Source organism: Protopterus annectens, chromosome 8.part1 (assembly GCF_019279795.1).
Source record: "Protopterus annectens isolate FY-2018-M chromosome 8.part1, PAN1.0, whole genome shotgun sequence".
NCBI classification, from domain to species: Eukaryota; Metazoa; Chordata; order Ceratodontiformes; family Protopteridae; genus Protopterus; species Protopterus annectens.
The window spans coordinates 372,707,303-372,729,802 of record NC_056742.1 but is presented as its reverse complement, the minus strand read 5'-3'; positions in this window follow the sequence as shown (position 1 = coordinate 372,729,802).

Genomic DNA, 22,500 nt, shown 5'->3' with positions numbered 1-22,500 from the left:
TACAAGTGCTGAATGGATGTTTACAGGTCCAGAGATAAATACAAAATGCACTGACTTGCTCTTTGAGATAGCTCTTAAGTTAGTAACAAATATTTCTGCTCGGTCATTTCAGATTATATCATTCTTATCAACTCTGTTTTCAGTCTCCAGGCCAGGAGGACTTTAAAATATAACACCCCAGTGTCAAGAATACCTATCTCTTAGAAGCTGACACTTATCTCTTAGAAACTTGCCTGGAACTGGAAATCGTAAACACCTTTACCTTGGAAACCTGAAATTATTTCTGTTTCCAGACAATAGAAAGAATTTCCAGCTGCAGCCATTCAGTCTGTTAGCAGAGATTAACTTTATAACACATCATAAAACTCTTTATTTATCAACTTATTTTCTTAGAGTTTGGCAAGTTAATTCTATATTCCAGCCTTTACCATCAACACATACATTTGCGTAGGCATGTAGTTTATGCCCATTTCTGCTTTTTTCCAGCAGGGTGCACTGTGGTTAATTCTTGAAGCTCAGTACAGAACATATAGTTTTCTTACATTTCTAAGGCAAACATACAAATCATATTACTATTCACAAATAACATACAATTATTTACAAAATTCCAGCTAGTTAGGCTGGCAGCCTTCACAGTAACTACTGGTGGCTATAGATGCAAAACCTTCAGTAGATATATTTCCCTTAGTAGCTGCCCATGATCCATCCAAAGTCCTTAAATTGTACTTACCTGCTAAGAGAGCACCTCAGCTATACTTTTGTCCCTTAAACAGTCTCAAAACCACCAAATCTACAATAGCCTCATCCCATTTAGAGAACTCTCGCTAGTATAGACACTTTATAGAACACCCCATTAGTATAGACCCCATTTAGAGCATCTCGTTATACCACACCCCAACATTTTCTCTCCCCACTGTGAAAACAGGGTTTAACCTAGCATTATAGATAGTCAATTTCTCTCCATTTCTTCCACCAGCCTGATTGACATGGTTATCCTGAGGTAGTGTAGCAACTGTCTCATGTACACTGATAACCCTCTGCTCCTAAATCAACAAAGAACAATTTGTGAGAGATGCATCTACACTAAGAATCTGGAATCTTTGGTCTGTCATGCACAGAACAGTAACATTGAACAGATTGTCAGCTCACATACTGCACCTCCTGTGCAGACCATGCAGTCAGTACATAAACCATCATATGCAAATGTACTCACCAGAAACCTACCCAAACACCAGAGACCTTCCAAACGCAAACATGCTACACATAATACAGCAACTACAGCACTCAATACATACAATCAAAAGCACCATTGTCTTACCAAATAAGTCCCCAAGGCAACAAATTGTTTAGTCATAGGCGACTCCATTGTGAGACACACAGATGTCCCACTCACCAGGCTGGACAAGGAGAAATTTACAGTCAGCTGTCTATCTGGTGCCAGGATCATACATGCACTCAAGTCTCTCAACAACAAGTACCGTTATGACTCCTTCATAGTTCATATTGGTGTGAATGAATTGAGATGTACCTCAATGGACTATATGAAGAAAGACATGACTGAGCTCTATGAATATGTGTCCCAGGCAGGTATGTCCTTAGCCTTGATCAGTATTCTACCCTCACCTAGGATGATACCACAATATAAACAAAAAAATGATTGACTTCAACAATTGGCTTAGTTTCTGGTGTCATTCTATGGGGATCTTGTTCCTGTCAGCCTAGGATGACATGGTTGATAGACCACACTGCTTTGCCAGAGGTGGTCTTCACCTGTCACCTCTAGGTTTTCAGTTGCTGGCCAAAGCCCTTGCCTCCCCCATAGTGCATTTTAGGCAAGGTCTCAAAAACAAAATTTCCAATATCAAAATATCACTCACAAGTAAATTAAAGGTTATGTTGCTAAATGTTAGGACTTTAAAGCATAAACTGCACTCTCTGGAAGCACTCTTCTCCCTAGAGGATTTTGACATCTGTGCAGTCACAGAAAATTGGTTCAAGGCTGCAGAGAGTAACCTGGCCTTGCAAGGCTACAATGCCTTCCACACTTTCAGACAACAAAATGAACATGTGAGAACCTAAGGAGGAGGAGGAGTATCTATCTTTATCAAAGATAAATACACCTCTAAACTGGTTAGATAGGAAAACTCCATGGAGTTACTCCAAGTTCAACTTACTGTGGATAAGACCTCCCCTTTCAAGTCATCATTAGCTATAGGCCCCCTTCAATGAACCAAGATACCCATGCTGCTTATTTGGGCCTACTTGAGTCAATCAAATTCCAACCAAACACTCTAGTCATGAGCAGTTTTAACTATCCCTCCATTGACTGGGAAACTTATATGAGTACCAACATACTCTCATAAAGGTTTCTAGAATTCGTTAACACTAATGCCCTGGAAAAAATAGTATGCAACCACACAAGGAGCTCAAATGTTCTTGACCTGGTCCTAATCAACATGGGTGACTGTTGCACCACCACAGGTGTATGACCCTCACACTGGTTAAATCTGATCACAAATCACTCATATTTAAAGTAGCTATAACACTGAACTCCTCTTAGGTGAAATCAGGCTAAACATTTCACCAAAGCTAATTATACCCTCCTAAGGGGTGGCATAAATAATTTCCAAGCTCCTGTTCCCACAGATGGCATTGACAACTATACTAAGATATACACAAATGCTCTGTACAAACACTTACGCAAATGTATTGACACAGCTGTACCTGATACGATCAAGACAAAATCTTCAGGAAAAAACAAGCCTCCCTGGTGCACATCTAGCATTAATAAGTTATACAACAAGAGGAAGAAGTTGCTGTCTAAGAATAAAAAAGAGAGGTCCCAGCACTGGAAGAATACCCTCCTCTGCCTAAGCAGACAGATAAGAATACCTGTAAAATCCTGTAAGGGCAACTTAAAAAAAAAATAGCAACCATAGCTAAGGATAGCCATAAAGCATTCTTCAGCTGTATCTGTAACCTAAAAGGTAGGACCCAGACATGTACTGAACTAGCTGCGGATGGCATCACACACACTGATCCTGTGAAAATAGCAAACCTATTACCTGACAAGTTTGGTGAAAATTTCACCTCCCTGTCCCCTCCAAACATTCCACAAAGCATTCCCTCTACATCTCCTCCACCTTGGATCTCCAAAGAGCAAGTCATTAATGCTCTGTCCAAAGTCAAAAACATAGCTTCTATGGGACGGGATGGCATCCCAGGTTGTGTTTTAAATGGTCTAAAACATGAGTTAGCAACTCTATGAGGTACTCTCTTCAATCACAGGCTCAGTACTAGCTTTGTCCCTGCTGAATGGAAAACAGCAACCATCACCCCCCTTCATTAAAGGGGGCACAGTAACAGACCCTGGTAACTACAGACCCATAAGCTTAACCAGACTTATCTGTAAGGCCATGGAATGAACCATCATGGACCTTATAAATAAGGATATAAGTGATCTCCAAATCCTTGATCCAGCACAGTTTGCTTATGTCAAAGGCAGGTCATGCCTGTTAAACCTGGTGGACTTCTTCAAAAATGTCAACAGAACGACAGACAGAGGCAAATCTGTGCATACAGCCTACCTTGACTTAGCTAAGGCCTTCGACACAATCCCACATTTGGGCATCATTGATAAACTCTCCCAGTTGAATATCAACTCTTATGTCATCAGGTGGGTTGCTAACTGGCTCACCCATAGATCAAACTCAGTCAAGGTTGGGGACTTTACCTCAAACAGCAGACCTATCAAAAGTGAGGGTACACAGGGTCAGTGCCCCTATTGTTTGGAATATACTTCTCAGAAGTTCAGGCCAAAATAGAGGGTCTGTGGCTGGCTAAATTTGCTGATGACTGCAAATTAGGTGCAATCACTGTACCCCCAAATGAAGTCAATATACTTCAGGAGGGACTTACACTAACCAATGACTGGTGCCAAAGCCATGGACTCAAACTCAATGCTAAAAAGTGCATTATCATCCCCTTTGGTAAAAACAATATCCCTGCAGACTATCATATAAATAATAATACCCTAAGTAACAATTCAGTAGTGAGAGACTTGGGACCGCAAGTTGAGTGTAGCCTAACCTTTGACCACCATGTGTCTACTGTGGTAAGGAAGGCATTCTACGTCACACACCTCATTAGCAAATGCATAGCCTCCAGAGTGAAAAGGTCATGTCACTCCTGTACTCAACTGTCATCAGGCCAATAACTGAGTACAGTGCTCCCTTTGGTATGTACCTTGCCAGGCACCTGCAGCAACTTGAGAGACCACAGAGATTTCTAACCAAGAAAATTCTGGGTCTCCAGCAGATGTCATACATTGACACTACTTAGAGGAGACTTGTGACTGGCCTACAGAGCAATCTTGGATCCAAACATAATGGAAATGATGAACATCTGCAAGTCAAATGGGATAAGGGTCACCCACTCCAGGGACATTAACCTGGCCTGCGACATAAATAGGACCTGCTGGAGAGACAGATATGTCTCTAAGATGTTGCCAGCCCTCTGAAATAGGCTACCAGTTCATATCAAACAAAGCCCCTCTATGACCCTGTTTAAGTGTAGCCTGGATGACTGGATGGGAAGCCATAAATTCCTGACATGAATTTCACCTATGACCCTCCTAGATCTGGCAGTTGTTGCTAACTAAGATCTCGAGTTTAGACAAAATCCTTTATATTGGATTTGTTTAGTATAATATTGGGTACACACAGCTAGGCTTATAAAGACCTTTGAGTCAATATCCCAGTAACCGCCTATGAACCAGTAGAAATGAACTCCTTTCCCGTACTTGAAGTGTAACTAAAACACACTCTGCTAAGTGCCATAACAGCATTACCTAATTATAATGATGACTGACGGATGTCCAGTAGGACTAATCAAATGTATACTGAGCTAGCTTTGATGCACCTCCTAATATCCTCTCTCTGTGCACACAACAGTGCATTTTGTATTTCATCACAAAACAGGGACTGGAAACTACAGATAACTCTATGCACTAAAGAGTTTATCATTCTTTGTTTCTAAACTTTTCCCATGAAAATATCTACGAATTGCATCTGTTAGTTCTGCTATAGCTCAGGCTGGTCAAGATAGTACTGCTAATTCTGGTAATACTGGTGACAAAATCACTGTGTGTATTTGTAAAACAGTAATAGTTAAATAATCATGCTAGAGTGTTCTGAGTATTTTAATTATTTTATTATTTTCATAACTAATCAATCAATAATTAAATTGATAACAGAAAAGTGCAGACATACTTTCCATCACTGTCTATGATAAATCTATTGGTTGCCTCTGATTAACAAACTGTATTTTTTTTTGCAGACAAAAAATGGATAGTTCCAGCTGCTGGAGGAGGAGGGGGCCTTTTACTGGTGATAATAGCTGTCTTAGCATTCATTATAGGTAAGAGCTAAGCATTGTTCTGTATTATATAAGGGCACAGTCAGAGCACTACTACATTCTTACAGGTACTTGGTTAATACTTCCTCTACTCCAAAGGTAAAGTTAATGACCAACCTTTATAGAATATCAAGAGCTATTTAAACTGTTTAGAATTTCTGATGTCAGGAACAACAGATATTAGGAAGGCTCAAGCTGATTAATAGCTACGTGGTGAATCAACCAATACAGAGTGACAGCTAAATTATTACAGATAGGTGAAATAGTGAGTTCACCTATCAGGATATGAGATATTGTCTGTTTGGTTTAGTTGTAATATTTTATCTGCTGAGTACAAGGCATGGGAAGGACTAAGTTAACCTTGATTAATTGCTTACTGTCTGGAAGTAAAGTTAAATCACATGTGGTACATTAGAGCAAACTACCTTCACATATAAAACAGGAACAACTAAGAAAACACATATTTATTTATTTATTGACATTTTGTTTACTGGGAAAGTCTAACTTGGCACAAGTACCCTTTTTCAACAGAGGCCCAGAGAGAAAAGCTCCAAGGTATCATATTTAATGCAATCAATATTTACAATAACACATTTTATAATACAATTTCAGTGAATACATAGTATAGTGAGTATAATAAAATTTGTATTGATATTCACAAACAGTAAATTTACAAGCCTTGTACTCAGTCTTTACAGATAGAAGAATGGTGTATAAGATAGGTAGGAGTGATTTAAGAAATACAATAGAGTGAGGTATTACAGGACATAAGCAAGTTTAAGTATTACTAGAGAAGTAGTGGTGGAATAGTAATGTTATTGTGCTGATTAGTAGTTTAAGAAGTACAATAAAGTGAGATATTAAAAGGGGATTAGCAGGTTAAATTATTTAGTGCTTTAAAGGGAGGTATAAGAAAGGTGATGAAGGGTGTTACAGAGCTATATGCCAGATAAGAAGCAGGGACAAAACCAGGAGGCAGAGAGGAACTATTTTACCAAAGGTTTGAAAAGATGAAGGTGTATGATAAACCTGACTGATATAGGAATTTTATTCCACGTTCTACCTACACTATTGGAATATAGAGTGATCCCATCAGCCCTTTGTGGTTTGTAGATGGTAAGCAGCTGTTGATTATTTGACGGAAGGGATGATTTTGAAGATAGTATTGGAGTAGGGGTCTAATTGTTGGGTGGGTGGATGGGATATGGATGATTTTATGGGTTAAGGTGAACTGAGTATAAGATAGGTGGTAAGGAAGCTCAAGACAGTTAAGTATTTTTAGTGCTAAAAAGTGGTGGGTCCAGTAAGGTTTGCTGCAAGCAAATCTGGCAACTTTATTATAGCACAGTTCAAGTTTGGACCTAAGTAATGCTTGTAGGTTGGTCGCGACAGTGGTTCCATATAGGAAAAAGGGCAAGAGCTAAGTGGTAGCTAGACTTACCTTGGCAGACTCTGTAAGGAATTTCTTTCTTCTGTGTAGGGTGTCTAGTTTTTGATGAGTTTCCTTGATGCTGTTGTAGATATGTAAATCGAATTCAAGATTGTTGAGCTAAGTAGTTTTGTATGTGGGGTAACTTCAACCATTGTATTATTTAAGGAAGAAATGTTAAAGTTGTTTTTTTTCTGCAAAATGGGGATTTAGGAGACAAGAGAAATAATTTAGTTTTTTAGGGGGACTTAGTAGAAGGTGATTATCCTGTAGCCAACTTTCAACAAAGTTAAAAGCTTTTTGAGTAATTCTCTGAAGATGTACTAGGTTGTTGGAAATGCACATTAGGGTAGAATCATCAGCATATTATATGAGGGAAGCTTGCTGAGGGGATTTATGTAGATTGTTAGTGAACATGTTAAAGAGTAGAGGGCCTAGAATGGAGCCCTGTGGCACACCAGTATTGACAGGAAGGAAGGGAGGGAGAAAAAATGGAGAGCCATTTAAACAGACTGGCATATGTCGGTTAAGTAGCTGTTAAGCCACAGTATTGTGAGTTGTGATAGCCTGAGGGAAGACAATTAGTAGAGGAATTTATGGTTCATAGGTTCATAGGTAGGTACTAGGCTGTTGGCCCAAGGGCCTAAGGAAGCCTAGCCAACAAGGTTCCCTGGCTTATGCCACCCAAGAAAGTTATTTTCCTGTGCCGCTGTCGAGCAGAGCCACAGAAGTGATCCCGGGGTGTATTTACTATTTCCCATCCACTCATCAAGATTTTTCTTGAAGAGTGCTAATGAGGATCTTTGCTTGACATAGATGGGTAGCTTGTTCCAGAGTATGGGAAGTCTTTGGAACAGGAATCTATCCCTCCAGTATGTCCTGTTTATTGTGGTGATGAGGTTTAGGTCCCTAGAGAGTGTAGCTCAGAGGGATTGGGATTTCTTTAGGTGTAGCATGTCCAACAGCTCTGGGTTTGACATAGCTTTATATGTTGGGCAGAGATCACCTCGGAGTAGGTGATATGCTACGGAGTAAAGCTGGAGTTTTTTGAGACAGTCAGTGTAGGGCATCTGTTTGAGGCCAGTAATCCTCTTTGTGAGGTACTTCTGTGGCCTTTACAGCTGCTGCAGATGTCTTGTGAGGTACATTCCAAAAGGGGCGTTGTACTCTATAATGGGTCTAATGAGTGTCGAGTAGAGGGGAACAAGGGACTAGATCAAAAGCTTTACAGAGATCAAGGAATACAGAGGAAATAAGTTTGCCTTTGTCTCTGGCTTTGTTAGTAGTATCTGTGAAAGTTAATAAGGCCATGGTAGTGCTATGGGCAGGTCTAAAACCATTCTGTGTGGGGCTCAGGAGCTTTTCCTAAAGAATATTTTTAAAAAGTTGTTTGTGAAAGCACTTCATCAGAATTTTTTACAAAGGAGATAATATTGCAATAGGTCTGAAATTTGTTATATCAGATGAGGTTCCTCCTTTATGAAGGTGGATAATGAAGAATTTTTTGCATACAAAAGGAACATATTTATATCAAAATGTTAAATGGTGTGTGCTGCATGAACTGCATTTGATATTTTTGATTTTGTAGACTCAAAGAAAGGTGCACAACTAGACATTAATGGTCTAACAGCATCAGACCTTACAACCTTTTAGCACAAGAAATCTGGAGAAAGCCAGAAATAATGGGGGGACAGAGGCAGAATAATAGGGAAATATTTTAAATATTGCTCCTATAAACATAGGAAGTTGCTATAATGATAGATTTTGCATTATTATATATTTTTTCAAGGATACAGAGTCTGAAACTCAAATGTCTGTCATTAGTTAGTATTATTTAGTGACTTCAATCCTCAATGATTTGACAGAAAACCACAAATTTTATGGGGAACAGATCAAAAATAAGAGGCAAAAATCTGGACATTCTAAGAAATCTGTACAGTTGAAAGGTATGATCAGCATGTTGATTGGAAAAAGTGTCTGTTTTACCAGTACAGACAGCGGAGCTGGTTTTCAAGTTAATTCCATGTATACACTTGAGGTTTACAAACAATAATTCATATCTTTCTCATCCCTAAAGCATTAATTTAGCATAAGGCATTGAACATATGCAATTATTAAAGATACAGGCAGAGATGCATAGATAGCACACTGCACTGTACAAATTAGCATATGTGGCAGCCATTTGCAAGCTGCAAAAAAATTGTAGAATAAATGTTGCATGTGACAGTACACCACATCTATTCCATAGCTATGTGCCACAACACAAATAATGCAGAATAAATGATGCATGTGACAGTACACCACATCTGTTCCATAGCTATGTGCCATGACACAGATAACACAGAATAAATGACACATGTGACAGTACACCACATCTGTTCCATAGCTATGTGCCATGACACAGATAATACAGAATAAATGATGCATGTGACAGTACACCACATCTGTTCCATAGTAATATGCCATGGCACAAATAATGCAGAATAAATTATATATGTGACAGTACACTACATCTGTTCCATAGCTATGTGCCATGACACAGATAACACAGAATAAATGACGCATGTGACAGTGCACAACATCTGTTCCAAAGCTATGTGCTATGACACAGATAATGCAGTTTAAATGACACATGTGACAGTACACCACATCTGTTCCATAGCTATGAGCCATGACACAGATAATGCAGAATAAATGATGCATGTGACAGTACACCACATCTGTTCCATAGCTATGTGCCATGACACAGATAATGCAGAATAAATTACCCATGTGACAGTACACCACATATGTTCCTTAACGATGTGCCACGACACATATAAAACAGATTAAATGATGCATGTGACAGTACACCACATCTTCTCCATGGCTATATGCCATGACAAAAATAATTCAGAATAAATGTCCCATGTGACAGTACACCACATCTTTTCCATAGCTATGTGCCATGACACAGATAGAGCAGAATAAATGAGACATGTGACAGTACACCAAATCTGTAATCCATAGCTATGTGCCACAACACAGATAATGCAGAATAAGTGATGCATGTGACAGTACACCACATCTGTTCCATAACAATGTGCCATGACACAGACAAAGCAGAATAAATGCATGTGACAGTACACCACATTTGTTCCTTAGCTATGAGCCAAGGCACAGATAATGCAGAATAAATGACGCATGTGACAGTACACCACATCTGGTCCATAGCTATGTGCCATGAAATGACACGTAACAGTACACCACATCTGTTCCATAGCTATGTGCCATGACACAGATAATGCAGAATAAATGACGCATGTGACAGTATACCACATCTGTTCCATAGCTATGTGCCATGACACAGATAAAGCAAAATAAATGATGCATGTGACAGTACACCACATCTGTTCCTTAGCTATGAGCCATGACACAGATAATGCAGAATAAATGATGCATGTGACAGTACACCACATCAGTTCCATAGCTATCTGCCACAACACAGATAATGTAAATAAATGACGCATGTGACAGTACACCAAATCTGTAATACATAGCTATGTGCCATGACATAGATAATGCAGAATAAATGATGCATGTGACAGTACACCACATCTGTTCCATAGCTATGTGCCATGAAATGACACATGTAACAGTACACCACATCTGTTCCATAGCAATGTGCCATCTCACAGATAATGCAGAATAAATGATGCATGTGACAGTACACCACATCTGTTCCATAACAATGTGCCATGACACAAATAAAGCAGAATAAATGCATGTGACAGTACACCACATCTGTTCCATAGCTATGTGCCATGACACAGATAAAGCAGAATAAATGATGCATATGAACATACACCGCATCTGTTCCATAGCTATGTGCCACGACACAGATAATGCAGAATATATGATACATGTGACAGTATACCACATCTGTTCCACAGCTATGTGCCATGACACAGATAATGCAGAATAAATGATGCATGTGACAGTACACCACATCTGTTCCATAAAGATGTGCCACAACACAGATAAAGCAGAATAAATGATGCATGTGACAGTACACCACATCTGTTCCATAGCTATGTGCCATGACACAGATAATGCAGAATAAATGATGCATGTGACAGTACACCACATCTGTTCCATAGCTATGTGCCATGACACAGATAATGCAGAATAAATGATGCATGTGACAGTACACCACATCTCTTCCATAGCAATGGCCATGACACAGATGCAGAATAAATGATGCATGTGACAGTTCACCACATCTGTTCCATAGCTATGTGCCATGACACAGATAATGCAGAATAAATGACGCATGTGACAGTACACCACATCTGTTCAATAGCTATGTGCCATAACAATGATAAAGCAGAATAAACGATGCATGTGACAGTACACCACATCTGTTCCATAGCTATGAGCCATGACACAGATAATGCAGAATAAATGACACATGTGACAGTACACCACATCTGTTCCATAGCTATGTGCCATGACACAGATAAAGCTGAATAAATGAGGCATGTGTCAGTACACCGCTTCTGTTCCATACCTATATGCCATGACACAGATAATGCAAAATGAATGACGCAGGTTACAGAATACTACATACGTTCCATAGCTTTGTGCCACGACTCAGATAATTCAGAATAAATGACGCATGTGACAGTACACCACATCTGTTCCATAGCTTTGTGTCATGACACAGATAAAGCAGAATAAATTATGCATGTGACAGTATACCACATCTGTTTCATAGCTATGTGCCATGATACAGATAATGCAGAATAAATGAGGCATGTTGCAGTACCCCACATCTGTTCCATAGTAATATGCCATGGCACAAATAATGCAGAATAAATGATATATGCAACATTACAGCACATCTGCTCCATAGCTATGTGCCATGACATAGATAATGCAGAAGAAATGATGCATTTGACAGTACACCACATCTGTTCCATAGCTATGTGCCATGATGCAGATACAGAATAAATGACGCATGTGACAGTACACCACATCTGTTCCATAGCTTTGTGCCATGACACAGATAAAGCAGAATAAGTGATGCATGTGACAGTATACCACATCTGTTTCAAAGCTATGTGCCATGATACAGATTTTGTTGTGTCTTTCAGCTTTTCCTGGTTAGGGGTCACCACAGTGGAACTCTGGTCTGCTAATGATTGGCAGTTGATTTTTACGTACCGGTTTGCCAGGCCTGACGCACAACCTTCAACGAAGGTCCGCCCATTCACGCATGTCTCCACGCAGAAGATGCTCTAGCTGAGAATCGAACTGGACAGCGTCTTACTGTGAGGTGACAATGCTACCATAGCACCACCACTGTGGGTACATGTGCCATGATACAGATAATGCAGAATAAATGATGCATGTTGCAGTACCCAACATCTGTTCCATAGTAATATGGCATGGCACAAATAATGCAGAATAAATGATATATGCAACAGTACAACACATCTGTTCCATAGCTATGTGCCATGATGCAGGCACAGAATAAATGATGCATGTGACAGTACACCACATCTGGTCCAGAGCTATGTGCCATGACACAGATAACACAGAATAAATGATGCATGTAACAGTACACCACATCTGTTCCATAGCTATGTGCCATGACACAGGTAATGCAGAATAAATGACACTTGTGATAATACACCACATCTGTTCCATAGCTATGTACCATAACATAGATATCACAGAATAAATGCTGCATGTGACAGCACATCACATCTGTTCCATAGCTATGTGCCATGAGACAGATAGCACAGAACAAATGAAGCTTATCACAGTACACCACATCAGTTCCATAGCTATGTTGCTACCGTTGCACACTAGGGTTAAGCAGATTTAAACTATTAGGGCTACCTAAAGTTCACTCTTCAAATTTTCCCTTAAAACTGCCTTCCTCAAAGTATACTACTGTTCTATTTAGTGTATCCTACAACTATAAATTATCTCTACTTGACTCCCAAGTAGACTATTCTCTATCTGTATAGCTAAGCACTTGCTCCTACAGTACTTATCACCTCGATACAGCACTCTTGTTATAGAAAGTACCCCCAAAAAAGCAAACCCCATTTCTCGATCACCCACATCCCCCAAAACCTTTTTTTAAGTTTTTCTGTCTATTCCTTCTAGCATGTCGAGGGATCAGTTGCTAATGTCCTCTGCTGCTCAGCTGGTGAACCTGGGATTATTGAGGCAATGCTACAATTGCCTCATGTACACAGACAACCCTCTCCTCCTCCCACAAAACACAAATACATGCGAGAGATGCAACTATACGGCCAAACTGGAGGCTGAGCTCTCTCAACATAGGACTGGCAAGACCAGACAGGAGGAGAAGGTAACCACACACACTATAGACCCAGTCTCACATAATACCATCACAACCTCAAATCATACACATAAACACACAAAGACATACTCGAGGCTCTGATCAAAATCTACCAAAACAGCAGAGGCCACCAAAGCAGACACCCAAACAACTACCACCTCAGAACACAACACCTGCAACACATAGACCACACAGTCAGAGTGTCAAGCAGTCACAGCCCTTAAGGCCAAACAAAATGCCAGACACACTAGTCATTGGTGACTCCATAGTCAGACACACTGACGTCCTGCTCACCAGACTGAGTAAGGAGAAGGTCACAGTAAGCTGCCTGTTGGGTGCTAGAATCCGCCACATAATGCATGCACTCAGGTCTCTCAACAGCAGGTACAAGTACGACTCAATCATTGTCCACACTGGTGTAAACGACCTGAGACGTACCTCCCTGGACTACATGAAAAGAGACATAGAGGAGCTCTCTGATTATGTAGCCCAGGCAGGTATGACCCTGACCTTGAGCAGTATCCTACCTTCACCAAGAATGATGCCACAATACAGAGATAAGATGATCAGCTTTAACATTTGGCTTAAACTCTGGTGTCATTCAAAGGGGATCCAATGTCTGTCTGCCTGGGATGACATGCTGGACAAGCCACGCTGCCAAGGGACGGCTTGCACTTGTCACCCTGGGATTCTGGATTTTGGCAAAGGCTCTTGCCACCCCATAGTGCCTTTTTAGGCAAGGCTCAAATTCTAAACCTACCACCCTAGAACAAAACAAAGAAAAAAAACTAAGGGTAATGCTGCTCAATGCCAGAAGTCTCAACCTCAAGATGCACGCACTCAAGGCCCTTTTCAGTATGGAGAACATCGATGTCTGTGCTGTGACAGAAACCTGGTTCAAGGCTCCTGAGAGCACCCCAGCACTATCAGGTTTTACCTCATATCATGCGTTCCAGCCACAAAACCCGGACAATACCAAGAAAGGAGGAGGGGTATCCATATTCATCAAGGACACCCACACCTCAAGATTGGTGGCATCGCACGATGCATCGGAAACCATCCAGGTGCAATTAACCATAGGCAAGACTGCTCTGCAAATTGTAGCATGTTACAGGCCACCCTCGCAAACTCAGGAACCTCATATGGCCTTCCTGAAAACACTGGAGGGGATAAATGTATCTCCGAACACCATCATACTAGGTGACTTCAACTACCCTAATATAGACTGGGAACACTACTCAAGCCCAAACACTCTAGCCCAAAAGTTCCTGGAATTCATAAACTCAAATGCCATGGAACAACTAGTCACCATCCCCACAAGAGGAGAGAACATACTTGATCTCATCATCACGAACATGGGAGCACAATGTTCAATGCCAGAAGTATACCCCTCACTAGTGAGATCTGATCACAAACTAATCTCGCTGGAGGTCCTCATCCCACCCCCACCCGAAACGAAAAAGACCACAGTAAAGAACTTCTCGAAAGCCGACTTCACACTTCTAAAGACTAGTATGGTCTCCTTTAAGGCCCCTGAGCTGGCGGTTAACATTACTCAAACCACTGAATCACTTACAAATGCCTTCTACCAGCACCTGCAGGGCTGCATGGATCAGGCAATCCCAAGCAAAACAAAGACTCTTTGTACCAAAGGCAAGCGTCCAGTCTGGTGGACCCCAGCCATAAACAAACTCTACAACAAAAGGAGAAAGCTACTACAAGATAGAGCAAAATCCTTAAAAGGTAAGACACCGCTGATCACTATAAGTAAAAAGCTAAGAGCTCTCATAAAATCATCCAAAGCTAATTTTGAGCAAAACATAGCTAAGGACTCTAAAGACAACCATAAGGCATTCTTTAGCTATGTCAGAAACCTAGGAGGAAACTCCCAGATATGCTCAGAATTAGTTCAAAATGATGTGAAGATTACTGATCCTACAGACATTGCCAACATACTGGCTGACAGGTTCAGTGCAAACTTCTCCCCCCCTCCCCCCCTAAAGGAGAGATATCTATACCAAATGATTGTAGCCCCCAAACATCTCTAACGCCAGGTGAGAACTGCTCTCCAAGGCAAAGAACACAGCATCCATGGGACCTGATGGTGTCCCCGGCTGTGTGCTCCATGAACTCAATGAGGAATTAAACCCACAGTTAGGACAGCTGTTTAATCTTAGTCTCACCTCTGGATACATCCAGGAGTGGCGCTGGCGACTGTGGTCCCACTCCACAAAGCGTGCCTCCACCGACCCTGGAAATTACCGTCCCATTAGCTTGACAAGCCTTATCTGCAAAGCCATGGAAAGGATCATAATGGAGCTCATAAATAAAGACATAGGGAATTTGCAGACTTTGGATCCAACCCAGTTTGGCTTTGTCAAAGGCAAATCATGCCTTTTAAACTTGGTTGACTTTTTTGAAACAGTCACCAAGGCCATTGACGAGGGAAAGGCAGTCCATACAGCCTACCTAGACCTGGCGAAGGCTTTCGATACAATACCCCACTCGGGTATCATTGACAAACTCATCAACTTAAATGTAAACCCATACATTACAAGATGGGTTGCAAACTGGCTGAGTGACAGAACCCACAGGGTCAGAGTTGCTGGTGCCATGTCAGACTCTAAGCCTGTCACAAGTGGTGTCCCACAGGGCTCAGTCCTGGGCCCACTCTTGTTTGGCATCTACTTTTCTGAAGTACAAGCAAATACAGGAGGGTTATGGCTGACAAAGTTCGCAGATGACTGCAAACTGGGCGCCGTAGTTGAAAACACATCCGACACAGATATCCTTCAGAAGGGTCTCACAGAAATGGATAACTGGTGCCAGAGCCATGGCCTCAAGTTAAATGCCAAGAAATGCATAGTCATACCCTTCGGGAAAAATAAGGTTACCCCTAGCTACCATATAGGTGGCAATCCCCTGAACACAGAAGAAGTTATTAGGGACCTGGGAAACCAGGTTGACAGTAGCCTTTCATTCGACACTCATATTGCTAAAGTAGTTAGGAAGACCTTCTACATTGCCCACCTTATCATGAAGGGATTCACATGTAGATCAAGGGAAGTCATAGTCTCCCTATACTTATCACTCATCAGACCAATGATCGAGTACAATGCCCCATTCGGAATGTATCTGACCCGACACTTGCAGCAGCTGGAGAGGCCACAAAAGTTCCTCACCAAAAGGATAAAGGGTCTCAAAAATCTGTCTTATGCTGCCTGACTGAAAGAACTCCAGTTATATTCAGTTGTGTACCGCTTGCTCAGAGGTGACCTATGCCTGACATACAAGGCCATGTCAAACCCAGATTTGATGAATATGCTTCATCTCAAAAAATCTAGATCCCTCAGAGCCACAAGGGCGGGTGACTTAAACCTCAACACGGTTATTAATAGGACGTGCTGGAGGGATAGATTCATCACCCAAAGACTCCCTATGCTGTGGAACAAAATCCCAGTTTATGTGAGGCAGAGCACCTCGCTGGCCTTGTTCAAGAGGAATCTTGACAAATGGATGGGAGATCGCAGATACACCCCAGGGGTTACCTCAGTGTCACTGCTCAACAGAGGCACAGCTAAATAATGGGCATAGTTTCTCCAAACTAAGGGGTGGCGTAAGCCACAAAACTATGGGCTAGGCTTATAAATGCCCTCGGGCAGATAGCCTAGTATGAACCTATGAACCTATGAACCTATGTGCAATGACACAGATAACACAGAATAAATGATGCATGTAACAGTACACAACATCTGTTCCATAGTTATGTGCCATGACACAGGTAATGCAGAATAAATGACACTTGAGACAATACACCACATCTGTTCCATAGCTATGTGCCATGACATAGATATCGTAGAATAAATGCTGCATGTGACAGTACATCACATCTGTCCCATAGCTATGTGCCATGAGACAGATAGCACAGAACAAATGAAGCATGTCATAGTACACCACATCTGTTCCAAAACTATGTGCTGTGACACAGATAATGCAGAATAAATGATGCAAGTGGCAGTACACCACATATGTCCATAGCTATGTGCCATGACACAGATAACACAGAATAAATGAAGCATGTGACAGTTCACCACATCTATTCCATAGCTATGTGCCACAACACAGATAATGCAAATGAATGATGCATATCACAGTGCACCACTTCTCTTCCATAGCTATGTGCCATGACACACATAATGCAGAATAAATGATGTACGTGACAGTACACCACATCTGTTCCATAGCTATGAGCCATGGCACAGATAATGCAGAATAAATGACGCATGTGACAGTACACCACATCTGGTCCATAGCTATGTGCCATGAAATGACACATGTAACAGTACACCACATCTGTTCCATAGCGATGTGCCATCTCACAGATAATGCAGAATAAATGACGCATGTGACAGTATACCACATCTGTTCCACAGCTATGTGCCATGACACAGATAAAGCAAAATAAATGATGCATGTGACAGTACGCCACATCGGTTCTATAGCTATCTGCCACAACACAGATAATGTAAATAAATGACGCATGTGACAGTACACCACATCTGTTCCATAACAATGTGCCATGACACAAATAAAGCAGAATAAATGCATGTGACAGTACACCACATCTGTTCCATAGCTATGTGCCATGACACAGATAAAGCAGAATAAATGACGCATATGAAAGTACACCGCATCTGTTCCATAGCTATGTGCCATGACACAGATAATGCAGAATATATGACACATGTGACAGTATACCACATCTCTTCCACAGCTATGTGCCACGACACAGATAATGCAGAATAAATGATGCATGTCACAGTACACCACATCTTTTCCATAACGATGTGCCACGACACAGATAAAGCAGAATAAATGATGCATGTGACAGTACACCACATTGGTTCCATAGCAATGTGCCATGACACAGATAATGCAGAATAAATGATGCATGTGACAGTACACCACATCTGTTCCATAGCAATGTATGAATAAATGTTGCATGTGGCAATAGACCACATCTGTTAAACAGTACTATGCCATGGCACAAATAATGCAGAATAAATGATCTATGTAACAGTACACCACATCTGTTCCATAGCTATGTGCCATGACACAGATAATGCAGAATAAATGATGCATGTGACAGTACACCACATCTCTTCCATAGCTATGGCCATGACACAGATGCAGAATAAATGATGCATGTGACAGTTCACCACATCTGTTCCATAGCTATGTGCCATGACACAGATAATGCAGAATAAATGACACATGTGACAGTACACCACATCTGTTCAATAGCTATGTGCCATGACAACGATAAAGCAGAATAAACGATGCATGTGACAGTACACCACATCTGTTCCATAGCTATGAGCCATGACACAGATAATGCAGAATAAATGACACGTGACAGTACACCACATCTGTTCCATAGCTATGTGCCATGACACAGATAAAGCTGAATAAATGAGGCATGTGTCAGTACACCGCTTCTGTTCCATACCTATATGCCATGACACAGATAATGCAAAATGAATGACGCAGGTTACAGAATACTACATACGTTCCATAGCTTTGTGCCATGACTCAGATAATTCAGAATAAATGACGCATGTGACAGTACACCACATCTGTTCCATAGCTTTGTGTCATGACACAGATAAAGCAGAATAAATTATGCATGTGACAGTATACCACATCTGTTTCATAGCTATGTGCCATGATACAGATAATGCAGAATAAATGAGGCATGTTGCAGTACCCCACATCTGTTCCATAGTAATATGCCATGGCACAAATAATGCAGAATAAATGATATATGTAACATTACAGCACATCTGCTCCATAGCTATGTGCCATGACATAGATAATGCAGAAGAAATGATGCATTTGACAGTACACCACATCTGTTCCATAGCTATGTGCCATGATGCAGATACAGAATAAATGACGCATGTGACAGTACACCACATCTGTTCCATAGCTTTGTGCCATGACACAGATAAAGCAGAATAAGTGATGCATGTGACAGTATACCACATCTGTTTCAAAGCTATGTGCCATGATACAGATTTTGTTGTGTCTTTCGGCTTTTCCTGGTTAGGGGTCACCACAGTGGAACTCTGGTCTGCTAATGATTGGCAGTTGATTTTTACGTACCGGTTTGCCAGGCCTGATGCACAACCTTCAACGAAGGTCCGACCATTCACGCATGTCTCCACGCAGAAGATGCTCTAGCTGAGAATCGAACTGGACAGCATCTTACTGTGAGGCGACAATGCTACCGCAGCACCACCACCGTGGGTACATGTGCCATGATACAGATAATGCAGAATAAATGATGCATGTTGCAGTACCCAACATCTGTTCCATAGTAATATGGCATGGCACAAATAATGCAGAATAAACAATATATGCAACAGTACAACACATCTGTTCCATAGCTATGTGCCATGACATAGATAATCCAGAAGAAACGATGCATGTGACAGTACACCACATCTCTTCCATAGCTATGTGCCATGATGCAGGCACAGAATAAATGATGCATGTGACAGTACACCACATCTGGTCCAGAGCTATGTGCCATGACACAGATAACACAGAATAAATGATGCATGTAACAGTACACCACATCTGTTCCATAGCTATGTGCCATGATGCAGGCACAGAATAAATGATGCATGTGACAGTACACCACATCTGTTCCATAGCTATGTACCATGACATAGATATCATAGAATAAATGCTGCATGTGACAGTACATCACATCTGTTCCATAGCTATGTGCCATGAGACAGATAGCACAGAACAAATGAAGCATATCACAGTACACCACATCAGTTCCATAGCTATGTGCAATGACACAGATAACACAAAATAAATGATGCATGTAACAGTACACCACATCTGTTCCATAGTTATGTGCCATGACACAGGTAATGCAGAATAAATGACACTTGAGACAATACACCACATCTGTTCCATAGCTATGTGCCATGACATAGATATCGTAGAATAAATGCTGCATGTGACAGTACATCACATCTGTTCCATAGCTATGTGCCATGAGACAGATACCACAGAACAAATGAAGCATGTCATAGTACACCACATCTGTTCCAAAACTATGTGCCGTGACACAGATAATGCAGAATAAATGATGCAAGTGGCAGTACACCACATATGTCCATAGCTATGTGCCATGACACAGATAACACAGAATAAATGAAGCATGTGACAGTTCACCACATCTATTCCATAGCTATGTGCCACAACACAGATAATGCAAATGAATGATGCATATCACAGTGCACCACATCTCTTCCATAGCTATGTGCCATGACACACATAATGCAGAATAAATGATGTATGTGACAGTACACCACATCTGTTCCATAGCTATGAGCCATGGCACAGATAATGCAGAATAAATGACGCATGTGACAGTACACCACATCTGGTCCATAGCTATGTGCCATGAAATGACACATGTAACAGTACACCACATCTGTTCCATAGCGATGTGCCATCTGACAGATAATGCAGAATAAATGACGCATGTGACAGTATACCACATCTGTTCCACAGCTATGTGTCATGACACAGATAAAGCAAAATAAATGATGCATGTGACAGTACGCCACATCGGTTCTATAGCTATCTGCCACAACACAGATAATGTAAATAAATGACGCATGTGACAGTACACCAAATCAGTAAACCATAGCTATGTGCCATGACATAGATAATGCAGAATAAATGATGCATGTGACAGTACACCACATCTGTTCCATAACAATGTACCATGACACAAATAAAGCAGAATAAATGCATGTGACAGTACACCACATCTGTTCCATAGCTATGTGCCATGACACAGATAAAGCAGAATAAATGACGCATATGAAAGTACACCGCATCTGTTCCATAGCTATGTGCCATGACACAGATAATGCAGAATATATCTGCTATTGTGCTTCTGTACTGCCTATTAAAGTGCAATCTCTCTCTCTCCTATTCTCCAGCCTTTACTCTGAAATACCTCCTTGTGACTACGCCTGGCCTGGATACCTAGACCCAAAATAATTTTGAAAAGTTCTACTGCCATATCCCTTGTTTATGAAAAGACCTACATTGTCACAGAAGGAATTAAGAAAGTATGTACAACCACTGCTACATTTCTGTAATACTGTATTAAAAGCCCTGCTAGGTTCTGTATGCTCCCTTGCCAGGACAGCTCAGCAGCCAAACCCCTACTCCAGACTACTTTTTTCAACTATTCCCTTGTTCTCCTCAACAAGTTTCAGCCTAGCGATCTACCTTGGTAGAATCCCTGGTACACTCTAGCATCTGTCCACTAGGTGGCTCCCTAGCCCCACCACTCTTGCTTCTCACATCTATTACCTTAAAGTCTACTTTAAACATGTTCTAACTTTCCTGCTTTCTTTTTTATCCTTTCTCTTTAACATCTTAAGTAACACTATCGTATTAAACCCATTGGCCCTTGTACTCACCTCTCCATACAATAGTCCACTGATAGGTTCTCGCTCTGCCTCCCTTGGCTCTTCCCGCTCCAGTTAAGCCCAAGTGCCCTCTCACTCTGCTCCCCTACCCTGCCCCCTATTCCCACACGCCCCCACTACATCTACATTTATACCTACCCAACCACACCCACTAGAACTCCTAACCAATTATACTCCACAACTCTCTCAAGTTCCTCTCCCCTATCCCACCCATACACTTTCATCTCTCCACCCACTAGTACACCCTATCTAAGCAATCAATCTTCACTGCCCAGCCCACATCCTCTACCTAACCTATCTAATCCACTACTCCTCAACATACTCCCCACAGTCAAATCCTAAGACCTACCTACTCCCCAATCCTACTATAAAAAGGCTTACTAACCTACAGCATCATAACTACTAACATCCCTTCACTTTTCACTTTAAATAACCTCCTACACTATTTTCCCAAAACCCTTAACCTACACCCCACTACTATTATTTCTCTTCAACCTATCCTACATCTACTACCTCACTCAACCCACACATACTAACCATACTCAAGCCTTCCACATAACTACTGACTTCAACACATTTCCATCAAAACCTCACATCAAAATATTTCCCCATCTCTATCCTATAAAAATCAACTATTCTTTACTTTTAAACTCATTAACCCCCACAAACACTCATCCACAACAGCAGCTAACCCATACCTTACCAATGCATTAAAGTTCAACCCATACTTTAAAACCCCCAAAAATTTTTTCAACAATTTCCCTTTT